Source organism: Bombus flavifrons, chromosome 12, assembly GCF_040668555.2.
Source record: "Bombus flavifrons isolate JBK064 chromosome 12, iyBomFlav1_principal, whole genome shotgun sequence".
NCBI lineage: Eukaryota > Metazoa > Arthropoda > Insecta > Hymenoptera > Apidae > Bombus > Bombus flavifrons.
This window is the reverse complement of record NC_138453.1, coordinates 12,018,035-12,031,694: the sequence shown is the minus strand read 5'-3', so window position 1 is coordinate 12,031,694 and position 13,660 is coordinate 12,018,035. Positions and strand designations below refer to the sequence as shown.

Genomic DNA, 13,660 nt, shown 5'->3' with positions numbered 1-13,660 from the left:
CCCGCGGGGACTACGTCCACGGCCTCCTTCATTCGGTGTAACGGGGACGATCGTGAAGCCACGTCTCCCGGCTTTTCTTGCATGCTCATTATCGAACTAGTGAAAGGCAGTGCTTCGACCAGAACCGTTTCGGTGAAATCTGGTCGCTAATGAACTAACTCGAGTCGAAAACTACCGAGTTGCGTGAAGCTCGTCTACGAAGATTCGGTTGCGAGAGAAATTGCGGTGACGTTGAAGACTGATGGGTGAATGAAGAAAGGTTGATTGAAGGCTTGAGTAGGATTCGAGTAAACGAGGCGTGGGTGTGGAGGATGGCGGAAGATTAGAGCGTGGTGGAGAGCGAGCATGGGAGTGGGAAATGGAGAATCGAATGGCTCGAAAGTACAGGTTAGAGGAAGGAATAGGAGTGACGTTAGACGTAGAAGTAATGAAAATAGAGGAGATAACGTTGAGCATCGTGAACGTAAAATATTATTCGGTAGTAAAAAGCTGATGATTCGTATACGCTGAACTGCCGAACTGATACCAAGTTGTCAAGCGATTCCTGCATAAGAAAATAACGTCCGAAGTAGATGACAAGATTAATGAAAAATTATTTGCAAATTAAACGAATAACATAGAAAATTCCGTGAGATACACGACACGTGGCAAGCGCTTCGCTGTCGCTAAATGGCCAACTGTTATTCTAAACCACCGTAATCAGCGTACAGGGAGGAGGAAGCTGGTGCAAGCGAATTTGTATTCCGCTCTCCTGCTATTCTGCTCATTATCCTCGCATTATCGACATTGTCTTCGCTAAATCTGATATCCCGCATCCTGGGTGGCGAGCCGGTGTAATTACTAACACGAAACCGGAGGTTGGCTGGCCGATTGGCCGATCCGAGCTTCGCGATGACGAGAATCTCTTCGAACCTCCCCTAACGTACGGTGGTCGAAGGGGCAGCGGGACAGGGAAGGATGGACGAGCTGCATTGCGTCTTCATTATAAATCCTGAGAATCACCCAAATTGATAACGGCATCCGAAGGCTGCCGTAAAGATCCTCGTAATACTCTAAAGAGGGTTCACCTCCACCCTCGCGCAGCGGGGTGTCCCTGGTAACGAAATAACAGGAGGCCACATTCACCTCCTCCCCCTTTCTCTGCCTCTCTTCTACTTCGACCGTTCGTGACGGTTTCGATAGGTGTAGTCTAGCGTTCTCTTTGCTTCCTTCGATCGAGTCTCGACCGAATTATGCTCGTTCTTCTCGCGATGAGGCGAAACGAACCTCCGGTAGAAAACTACGCACATTTTTTCTCATTCTACTTCCTTTTTCTTTCGAGAAGAGACAAAGTCGAAGAGAGAGGTTCGAACGGTGTTCGATGATCTGAAACGACTATAGTCGAGCGTCCCTACGGGCAATTCTCGCAAGAGCCTGTGCTCGTTCTCTTCGCAAGACGACTGAAACGGATCGACGGAGAAAGATCGTGGACACATTTTCCTGGATTTATTCCTTGCAAGAGATAAGATCGAAGCGAGTGGCTGTGAACGGCGTATCGTTCGATATCGATGATTTGAAATAGTTCGCTATCGTGGTGAAACAGGCCTGGATGAAACGTAATTAAGTACAGGCGGATCGGTGTTTAGAGGTAAGAGAGAGACGTGGCTTTCACAGTTCCGTCACGATCTCCACCAGAGAAGAAGGTTCTCGCACCGGGTTAAAAAGTCTGCCGTTCGTTTCAACGAACATCAGCGACAAGGGGTGGGTGGGTGAAGTAGAGAAGAGGCGGAGGAAGATGAGAAAGAGGGAGACAGAGAACTCGTGATATTTCCTTGACCAAAACGTTCCCCGAACGGTTCCTCGTGGTCGTCGAGTCCCGGAGGAACGAGGGAACCGAGTCTGGAAGCAGCCACAGCCCTCGCTGGCTGACCGGTGGAAGATTCATAAATTATTTCAGGAAAAAAGGAGGAAAAGTATTTCCAATTACAGTTTTTTGTGAAGGGTTGCCGCGGGCCACGCGGCAGGGGGTCCGCTTAATGGCGACCCGCGCTCACCGCTCCTCCTCCACCTCCTCCTCCTCCGCTTCGTCGTCGTCTTCTTCTTCTTCTCCTTCGTCTACTCCTTCATCCACCTCCAGTGCCGTCTCTCTACCGATTCTTCAGGGTCCTCCGACGCCGCCAACGCGGCGTATATTCTTTTTCTTTATCCTCCCACTACGCGCAGTCCGCGTTACTCCACCTCCTTCTTCTTCGTTTTCGTTCCGCTGTCTGACGAGCACCGGTGACACGAAAGAGGATCGATCATCTGCCGGCCCTGGCGGATTCAACCTCGGGGGAGGCTGACTGCGGGGGTGGCTGGAATCGCTTGGAACGGCTTTATGTGCGAGTTTTACTGCGATCGTTCAGTCGATTCGCTGTTATTCCGGTTGAGTAGATTGCTGGAATAATTCCTGCTTGTTTCGCTTTTATTACGCAGGAAGTAGGTATTTTACATATACATCCTTTATGTTTTATCGCTTAGGCTTGACATTTAGATTTTGAATTTATTATTTTCAATTAACGTTCCGTTGATATTTATTTATTCGTAAAAATCTCATTTTTCCGTATTATCGCTATTCTTTCTTTCCGTACACCGAGCTTTCCACGACAGACACAGATATCTTCGAGCTTATAGAATCTTCTACTTATTCAAACGTTGTAATTAACAACGATAATTGAAAAACTCGATTTCTTTTCCAACATAGTTCGTCATAGTGCTACCACGAGTTGAATCGATATTCCCTTGAGGACAAATTCCGGCGTGCCGTTTACGATCTTGACGGCCGGTTAAATTACCGACTCGCTGGTACCTGTGACCCCCGAAATAGCCCTTTGCCCTGACCTCTAACCTCCTGCTACCCGTGAGTTGCTCGTCTCCACGCCCTGCCGAAATATCGATAGGTGATCGGAATTTCTTCGAATAGTACGGTAGAACCTCTATTATCCGCATTCCCATGTTCTGAATGATAGTGTTCGGTTATGTTGCAACACTCGTGCTTCTTCTTCTATCACGGTGCTGTTCGTTTTCTCTCGTATAAGTTTGATTATCGTGAGATATAGTATAATATAAATTCTTATAGTTTTACGATCCATAGCGTACGATCTTCGGATTGAAGTATCGTAGTATTCTGTAGCATTGGTTCGATAGTTAATATTCAAAATACCATCTCGTTTATCGTTTCGTTTATAAAAATAACGATAAATTATTTTAGTTTGGTGAGAAGTACGATAAAGATATTGAAATAATTCCTGTTCTTCTTGTCAACGTTGTAATTTACGTATCTTCGTATTCCTAACTATGTAAGAACCATCGTGCGGTATAAAAAAAAAGAAGGTCGTTGTTTAAGACTCAATAACTTACCTTTTTTCATAGCTATCATCAGCGGCCACCATTCTTTTTAGCCACACAGATCAAACTAATGCAACGTTACGCTTTAGCAACCACGAAAGCGATAAATCTAAGCACTGCGGTTGTGTTTGACAACTGGCAGGGTTGCGGTTGTCACGGTCACCACCCTTAAGGGACAGCGTTAACTTCTCTCTTCCTCCTTTTTCGCCTAAATCTCGAATAATCGTCTTACTATCTTGCATATTCCCCCGAAAGAATATTAATTTTGAATGTCACGTCATAAGAAGTGGAAATTAATCGTCGAACAACTTATTATTAATTCTTTATTTCCTTCCGTGCGCGATTATTTTTCGATAAAAGTATCCTTTTGATAAAAACGAGTACACGTTCGATATTTTGGAACAAATGTGTTTACGTGTATGGGACAGGGATAGCATAAAGGATCCTGTCTTCATATTTCTGGCAGAACACCATGCGGTCGCCAGTCATGTAGCGCCATAGGCAATAATATTCATAATTAATAGTTCGCTGTTTCATGGGTGACGGAGGATAAATAGAGGAAACTGAAAATTATCAAAATGGGTAGTCAATTTCGTCCACCTTTAAATATTTCTTTCGTTACAACGATTCTATCGTGATCTTTCTGCCTTTTGCTTAAAGATTACACGATGAAACAATTTAAACGCGTTATCTTCTGCTAATTCCTGCCACCGTCCCTACAAAAGAAGCAGTCTCCGTGGAAAGAACCGACGGAAGATAAAAGTTCCAATTCGTTCGCTGGGTATTCCCCGTTCTAAATCCTACTTCGTTCTAATCATTATTCTAAATTACACGAAAGAAGCGTCGTCTACTTACCATCGACTAGCCAGAATTCCATCATCTTTCAATCTCGGACGAATTCGACATTCCTTGCTCTAAAATCAACGAGCAGAAACGAACGAGCCTTCTTTCGCATCCGTCTATCGGATCGCTGATGGATTCGTTCCCCTTGCTAGACGCATCCTTGGAACACGGGCTCGAGAGTTCGTCTATGGTTTACGTGACATTTCGGAATGAATATGGCCGCGTGCAAAGGGGGAAAGGACGTCCAGTATGCGAGCCTCCGTACATATTTTGGGAGAACACCACGCGGCCGAGCCGGTCATGTACCGCCGTGGGCAACAATATTCATAACTAATAGATCGCCGGCCCGTGGGTGACAGAGCAATACGTCCTGCGTTTCGATGTTCCTGGCTCAGAGAGATCGAGCGAGAGCTGGCCCTCGCGCGCGCGCGCGGGGTCGTGCCCGGATCCGTCGCTTGGTTAGGTCCGCTTTACACGGGCCGAGCATTCCGGGAAGTCCACCACGAACCATCATAAACAAGCCAATAGTCCTCTTTCCAACCTGCTCCGTTCTCTTTCCCAATTCGCGTTGCTCGCGATCTATCCTGTTTCGCTCCTTGTCTTTTTCCTTGGAAGATCGCGAGATTTTCCATTTCTCGAAGTTTCTTTAGTCGTTGTTAGTCGTTTTTCGTTGCTTCTTCGCTATGACACGCCGTTGAAAGAGTCCAAATAGAAAAGTATAAGTTTGCTTCTATTTCTCGAGTTTGAGTTTGAACCCGAAAGGTGCGTATAAATAAAAATTTGGTGGAATAATTTAATACTTTGTATTTCGCAGTGGTAATTGTCTTTAACTTATTCGAATCGCGACATCTTTGCAAACTATCGCGGTCTATGTGTTCGATAAAGGCCATTAATTGGATTTAGTCGTCGGCTATCGAAGTTGCTGCTCCCAGTCCAAGAATAATGGTCCACATTCGGCGACGCATAGACAAGTACGATTTTGGACTGGAATGCGCGACACTCGCGGCGGGTGTTCAAGTAACACGAGCGACCTTTGATCCCGCAGGCGGTACCCGAAGCAGGGTGCGGCGCTGAAAGTCTCCGAAAGGGTCCACGCTAAAGGCCCGAAAGGAAGATGGAGGAGTGGACGCAGAAATACCTCGACAATAGAGCCCAGTCATACGATAATAATGATCAATTATCGATCTGTCATTCAAAGGCTACGCCGACGGAATGCACGACGAATCGAACTCTTTTTCTTCGTCGCCCTCCGCTTCTTCTGTTGCTCTTTCTTCTTCCAGACCGCCTTCGATCCCTTTCTTCTCTCCTCCACTCCCATTCGGCCGATTATCCTGCCATTTTAGCAGCATTTTCTGGAAAATGTTAATAGAACACGTATTGCGTTAGATCGCGTCGGACTATGCAGTCCTAGCGTTTTACGACTGACTCTGGTGTTTCGCACGGTGAGTGAGTTAAAAAAAAAAAAAAGATAAAAAGTAAGAATAATGCGAAGCAGGGACGAGAGTCGCGTTGATACAGCACTGACCAATTTTCAGTTCACCGAGTTTTCTCACAGCAGTAAACCGAGGAGTAACTACCGGTTTGCCGCAAAAAGCCCAAAATTAATAATAATAAAGGCAGGTTACGTAGTAAAAGGCGCTGCTAACTGGATCCTCCCAGCGGTCAAATATACCACGTAAAGTGGAAGAGATGGAAAGAGGTCTTTGTCGAGACCAGCGGTGGCTCGAGATTACAAGATCGTGCTTCTTGCACCGTTACGAGACAACGAGAAAACGCCGAGTGTCAATGGATTATTTAGACGTTCGACGAGGTTTACCTACTCCATTTTATGAAGTGTCAACGTCTTCCACGGTTGAAGTGTTTCAGAGTGTTTAACAGTGTGTTTGCTTTCTCCTTTAGTAGCTTGTTACGTGTTATCTCATGCGACCGTGTTAATTGGGATGATGATGCTGAATATTCTAGTGGCTCGTTAACCCTCCATAACGTCGTGTAATCTAGGAATCGCCACAAATATTCTAGATATCTTCACATATTACGTGTATTTCGAACATTTTTCTATTTTATCTTACAATCCCATAAGCCTGATACTAGCGTTTTAAACCGTTTAATTTAAATAAAAATGATCTATTTATTTCAATGGTATCCCTCGTACCACGTACGAAAAATAGTCCACCTATGTCGCTATGTTTTCCATCGCGTGTTTTCCTCGTCGCAACAGAGAGAAAGAGAAGCGTTCTCGGAATCACGAAAGAAACAGCACACGTGTCGATCGAGGCGGCAGATCGCAAACGAGCAGCGTAGGGAAATATCTAGGCAGCAATCACGAGTGAAAGTGTAAAGAAAGAAAAAAGAGACAGAGAAAACGAGAGGAAACGCAAAAGGGGACGAAAGAGGGAGAAGGATAGGAGGGCGACCCCCCCGCCGCGAGTCCGTCGCCTAATCATTCTTTAAACGTGCATGAACAAGTCTCCACGGCTGACAGTCGGGGGATGTTATATGACTAATGTCATTCCAGAACCAACGAACCATCCCTCTGGGTTCGCTGCACCATGCGTTTCACCCCCGTGCACCATCCCTTACAACGTGATCTTTGAGTGACTAGAAACGAGAAATCGAAGGCGATGGGAGTCGGACGAGGAAGGTCGAGCGAAATCGTAGATGCATGGACACGAATGGTGGTGGTGATGGTGAAATGAGCAGGAAGACGAGATGGAAGGTTAAAGAAGGAGAGGCGAAAAATAAAAGGAGGCGGCGAGGGTGAGGGAGAGCAGCAGGCGCGGCAGCCTAAATCTAAAATGCAAATATACTCAACAAATCACTATCGGTGACAGGCATCCTTACTTTTAAAAAAGAGGAAGGAGAAGCTGGTGTACGGACCCCCTGCCAGGGGTTTCGAGGGTAACTCCAGGTCCCCTGAAGGCGAGTTTACACCGCATGCGGTCAACGCCTGTTGATGCGTCCTTCCACCGGCGCGGCTTCCTCGCCACGCTCTCTATGTCGCGATACACAGTTAATCCGTGTGCGCGATTCGGCTTGCCCGCTTAGAAACCAACCTGCTACCTTTTCCCTCCTTCGTTCCCCCTTTTATCCTCCCTGCTTCAGCTTTCTATTTTCTCAGGGAAATATTTTAGGCGTTGCGAGACAGGAGCTCGAGTGAGTTACGACTCGGCAGCATCCGGCGAAATTTTTGGGGAGATAGATACTCGTAGATAAGCTACCAAGTTTCGAATGTTTCTGTGAAGAAGTGGTTTTCACCCATGGAATTGTGGTTTTATCGGAACGACGATTAGGGCTGTTTTGCACGATCGATCACTGCCAGCAATTGCTATTTCATCCGTTGCGATGTAACGTTACGATCGAGTTACTACCAAGCGATTCGCTTATCGCAAAGTTACACAGTTACGATCTCGATAGCCTCGGTCGTTCCTTCGTTATCTTCTTATTCTCGTATTCTTAAACGAAACGTTTCGTTCTTCGTAATTTCGTCCCATCGTTCCAAACTTTATGGAGACGCAAAATCCAGGGAACCTCGCGAGCGCGGTATCAATTTCAAAAGCAGAAAGCAACAGCGAACCGCTACGGATGCAGGTAAAGTAGTCGAGGCGTGTAAACGGTGCTTTAAACCGGTGATCCTCGGTGGTGAGGTCCTGACTAATGGAATCACGCTTTGCCTCCTGGTGATACGTGGCATCCTCCAAGGATTTTTCTGCCTTCGTTTGTCCTTCCCTCGTTCTCCCGTCTCGTTCTATTTAACAAGCGGTTCCGGATAAAAACGCTTCTAGACAGAGTCACCTTTGGACTAGTCTCTCGTCCGCAGGGGAACGCAGGCTCGGGGGTGGAGTTATGCGTTATTTATATCCAGGGAAGCGAGACGGACTCGAAAGCAAGGCGGCAGTGCTGAAAGTATCACATTTATTTCATTGGCCCGGTTCGAAGGCAAGCGCAACGCAGAGGGCTCGCGACAGGGAGCACTTTAACCAGTCGCCTAGGAAACAGTAGGGGCCGTGTTGCCCTGAAAAACATGGGTGACGCCACCTGGGATCATCGGTACCCTTTTATTATGGCTGCTGTCTTCTATCCGTCTTCCGAATATTTGTTACAGCGTAGAACTGCGTTGCGCGTTACGTGCATAGTATCCTCTAGGTATTTTCGAATCGAGAGATTTTTCTTTCGATTAGAATGAGATTAGGTGGACGTGTGTCGCGGATGATCGATTCACGAGATAACGCGTTGATCTGTTACGAGATGTCTTCTGTTTGTACCTTTCAAGATTATTCGTTGTGTGTCTAGAGAGAGAGAGAGAGTGAGAGAGAGATGTAAAGACGAGGGTGGATCGGTTGGCAGGGTAATGTTAGGAGGAATGTTTCTCATATTTAGAAAACGCCTCAAACTCGAGTATGTTAAATTTCACAGCTAGACCATTGTAACGTCATTTAATCCTACGTTAACGTCTAATGCAAACGAGGTTTCGCAAAACTGTATAGATACTATTCGTTGTACGTATCTGTCGTGGCAAATTAATAGACAGATCTAATTGTAAGTGACAAAATCTTCTATTCGTCTTGAAATCTGCAAGTTTGTGCAATGCTCGTCCTGTCAATTACAATTTCTTAATTTTGGTCGCTATCAATGCCAAGAAGCGATACGTTAAACTAATTTTCTTCAACGTTCTGTACAAACGAGCTAAGCTCTACGTAGCCGAGCTTCGGAATAAAAGAAAAGGAGACTACGTAATGAGAAATAATAATGGCAGAAAATGACCGCTATTAGCGAAGCGAATAATTCGCGATGAAGAGATGATTGGTCAACCAGCTATTCTAAGCCGTTAACGTTTAAATATTCGCAGGAGGAGAAGATGAATATACAGAAGTATATGTACTTCTTAAATCATCCTCGAGACTATGTTGCGCTAATATTCTGTCTTAAATGAAAAGTAAGCGTATACTAACTCACGGGGCACGAGTTAGTTTTGCGACGGTAATAAAGTTTCGAGCTGAAGGTGATACTTGCGAGTACTTCGCGATTACAGGGACGAGATTGCCCCATAAATTATTTTAAAGACCGCAAAGACCGTGTGCGTAATTCTTTGAGGTAAAACCATAATTTTTCGTTATGGCACCCTGCGATATAGTTCGATACTTAAAACATTAACGCGTGCTTATAAAGAGGTGACTTTTCTAACGAAATTGATTTAAACAATAACGCCTTAAATCTTAAATACTGCCTTCGATGATGTCGCGGTAATGCGTTAAATATTTCTCAAGCAGATGGTCGAATTTTCCACGATCGCTCGAATAATCATTCTTGCGATAGTAATTGACCAAAGTCTCTGCGATAAATAAACGAATACCGTGTTGGGGACACATACAGAGGTTTTAATAGAGTATTTCGAAAGCACCCTGTATAACAAGGCATCGAGGGGTTAACGAAAGGCAGTAGACATACCTGGAGCCCATAGATCCGATTACACGATCCGTATCAGCTGGATCACGCGGTATTCCCGTGGAAGCAGGGTTCGTTGATCTATCAGAGCGATTTTTTCTCTCTGTGCCGTGGTAGTGAACACCAGGGTCCGGCAGGAGGAAAGACGGTGGAATGCCGCGTATAAATCAGCGGGCGAGCCGACGACAAGCGGAGCATTAATTTAAAAAATGGAATAACATCGGTAAGGAGCGCGGTTTAATCGGCGCGTCGGTTTTCACGTCGTCGCGGTAATAGATTTACAAAAGCTGACTCGGCGACACACGCTGGCGCGCGGAACCACGAGGATGCGCGCCGCTCGGTGACGCATTAATCTTATCAAGAGCTGCCTCCATAAAGAGGCGTGGCCAAGTCATTAATCAGACGGCTCACGACTAATGATCCAGTGTCGCGAACACGATAAATCCGTTGTCTCGTTCATCGAGTATACCGATTTCGCGACGTGGCCTGAAATTTACATTCGGAGATTACCGGAACCGTGGCTGCAGCTCAACGATCCCGCGAACCAACGCTCCCAGACCCTGGACCTGTCGATCGAATCGTCCCGAGGATTGTTTAAGGTAATTGGACGAATCGATCTCTTGGTTTCAGACTGGGTACAGTTCGGTAGTTAGCCGGGGTCCAGGTTCTCTTCTGTCTTCATCGTCTTAAGCGCGGCTGATTTTACCTTTGTCGGTTGAGAGAGTTGTAGGCTTCGAGGCTGGGTAATCGATCCAGTGTGAGGAAATAGGAGAGAGGTTTTACAGAGGCGACTGTTGCGCGAGAACGGTGGATTTGTTCTCAGAGAAGAGCAAAGTTACGCTTTTGTCCTTCGCATACCAAGTTCTACGGAATTCAAGTTATTTCGAAATAATCTCGCGGTAAATAGCAATAATTAGCGACAAATCTCTGATAAAAAAAAATGCCACCGAATTGAAAATCGGACACGATGATCCCTTGGATGGATGCCGGCTTCGCGAGGATCTATCGACATCATGCCGCGAAGGAGCGTTCTACTCGCGGCTGGCGAGCTGACGGAAGAGAAAGAAGCCGACGGACGAGAAGGCAGGAACAAGCGGCAGTACACGAACGAACGAAAGAAGAAACGGCGAGCGGTACGCGACCGCGGAGGTGAAGATGCGTGAAAGTGGAGGTGGTGGTTGGTAGCGATCTAATTATCTACGCGGCGGGAAGTCGCGGCCTCCCTCTGCGCTTCACCACATTCAGGAAACAAGAGCAAATTGAAAGGAGCTCGAATGTGTTCTCGTGGCTGGACTCGCGCGCGGCTTCTCGTACCACACATCGAAAACATTTACCACTGGCGAGGTGGAAAGATCGTCCCGAGCGATTTTGATACACGTTGTATCTCGCGGCGTTCGACATCGTTCCGACGATTCTCACGTGCAATGGCCAGTGATCGTTTTACGAGCCTATGTAGACCCCCCTTTTCTTTCGATCGTTCTAACACCGCCGAATTAGCCTCTTCCGCGGCGCGAAGCACGTGTAAACACGGTGAACGGGGATCAAGAATGATAAATGAAACCGGTCGAACGGATTAATCCGCAATCGTCCTTTTTTCATCGTAATGCGTAGACGGTCAGCGTGCGCTTTTCGTGAAATCGGAATTTGCAAAATACGCGTATAGATTACATCAGACTTTTCGCCTAACGATTCGTTTCTTAGTATTTGTACGATATGCGATATATAGGGCTTCTTTTGACGGAAAACAGCTTCCCAAGTAAACCGACGAGTCATTAACTCAATGAGAGTTTCAATGAAAGTTCGCCAATTTTCATCGTCCGCTTAATTTATTTACTCGAAGTAAACAATGTTGCAACTATCGCGTAAAACGTCACGCCAGAAACAAGCAATCGACTCGTAGCCGGCTACCCAATAAATCTTCTTTACAGCGGCTCGAATTAGCATACACCCGCTAGACTTAACCCGCGCTTGGCTGTTAAGCGTATGCGGTGAAGATGAAGTAAATTGCAGCGAGAATTAAACTCGATTTTATTCGGACAGGCGACAACGAAAAAGAAGTAGAAAACTCATCGTATTTCCTTCTTATTTCTTAAAAGAAATCTGGCTTGCAACCGTTAGAAATTTCAGTCTGCCTCTTATCGTCTTCGCGAGAGCAACCAGTGAGATCGCGTTACAATCTAACACGATATAATATAGGATTTCTATGTAAAAGGCCTTAAACGTTGCTATCCTTTCTACACGCTGCGGTCTGTACAGACAAAGAAAAAGAAAAAGACGTTTCATTCACACACTCTCCGACCATTTATCCATCTGGTCCACGACGAAACGGCGCGAGGGTTTTCTTTCAATCACGCAGACCGCGGTGGGTCGCTCGATTCCATCGTCCAGCAACTTAATTAACAGACGCTCGGCCGGATGCCCGCGAAAATATCGGAAACACGCGTGTGTACGCGAAAGAAAACGATGTCTCGGAGAGAAAAGAGGAGAAGATGTTGGAGAGGAGGCGAATCGACGGACAGGAAGAAGAAGCAGAAAGATGAAAGAAGGCAGAAGAACGAACGATGAGGCCCCGAGATGCGAAGGTAGGTTAAGGCGGAGGGAACGTCGGAGAGGAGAGAAGAGGAAAGGAAGAAGACGGGTCTCTCTCTCTCTTTCTCTCCTGTGAAAAGAGAAAGAAAAGCGTCCACGGTGACGGTCAGCGAGCGCGAGCTGAACTCTGACCCTTCGTCCGTTGTCGTCCATGCTCGTTGCCGGTCGTTCGGCTTCTCTTTCTCCCATCCATGGGGCCCAACGACTTCGTGGGGCTGCAGCGTGGGCGAAACTCACGCGCGGGGGAGTAAGAGGTAGGGTCCGAGGTGGGCCGTGAGGAGAGGAGAATAAGAAGACGTGGAAGGGGACGGAGGGGGTGACGAGTTGGCCCGCGGGCGTCCCGGGACCGTGAGAACACCACCTATAATATTATTTAGTCTGCCTTGGTTCGCCTCACTTCCTCTCCCTTTCTCTCGAACCCGGTCTTCTCTTTCCTCGAGCTCTCTTCGTCTTTTCTACCGATCCCTTTCCCGCCACTTTCTTTCTCGTCGTCGTCTTCTGCTTCCTTCGCGCTCGTTCTGCTTTTCCTTCTTCCTCTTCTTCGTCTCCTTCTTCTCGGTGTTCGTCGTTGTTGCTGTCTTCTCCGCTTCTATCGAGGTTGGCGCGCTTCTTTGCCACTCTGTTCTTCTCGCCGTGTACAGCGCGTGCAAGGAACGTGTCCGTCTTTCTTGCTCGTTTACCTGGCCGCCGCGCCACGCCGAAGAAGAGGCAGCTAACTATAGGCGCTATACACGGTTTACTCGCGCGCATTAATTGCCGTCGTAAATTGTTGCGGCTTTGCAGCCGAGTCGAAACGCGGCGGCACGCAGCCCCTCCCATCGCCCGTCCACGCTTCCCTCTTTCCATCGTGGAAAATGCCTCGTTCCGTTCGAGACGCGAGATCGTAAAGGGGTAGTAGATCGTAAAGAGTCAATATCTCAAGCTGCTCGACTAGAAGGATCGATATGTATCGTCGATACAACACCCTCGATATTTATCGATAAACCGTGTTTTCGTTGACAATCTTGTAATATCGACACCATCGTCGATCGTCTGACGGCATCCTTACGCATCCTGTCAAACGATATAAGTAGCAAAATTAACAGAAATTTTGTCTCTATTGGAAATCCTTGTCTCCTAATTAAATGATGCCAGTAGAATTATACGTTAGAAATTAATGCAAAAGTAATTGCGAAGTGTTTGAAAGTTTGTATTCTAGGCAACTGATTATGATTGACTGACTGGTATAGCTATAGTTTGAAGAAAACTCTAGCATGGTTATGAGCAACGTTCACACGACTTCATAAGTAATAAAGTTGAGGAAGATATGGTAGGCATAGATAGTTAAAATTCGCTTGTTACGTTAAGTGAAGTATTGCTATTGGTCTCATCGGTATATAAAATCATATACAAGTTTGCAACTCATCGTATAGTGATCTAT

The 13,660-nt window shown here is 46.5% G+C and overlaps 1 long non-coding RNA gene across 1 annotated transcript in view; it reads right to left on the bottom strand.

Annotated features, from left to right (window-relative positions):
* Positions 1-13,660, bottom strand: part of LOC138185656 (uncharacterized) — a 58,160-nt gene that overhangs the window by 861 nt on the left and 43,639 nt on the right. The window contains exon 2 of the long non-coding RNA XR_011174692.1: positions 4,222-5,561. This is a non-coding gene — a long non-coding RNA (uncharacterized LOC138185656). The remainder of the gene's footprint in view (positions 1-4,221; positions 5,562-13,660) is intronic.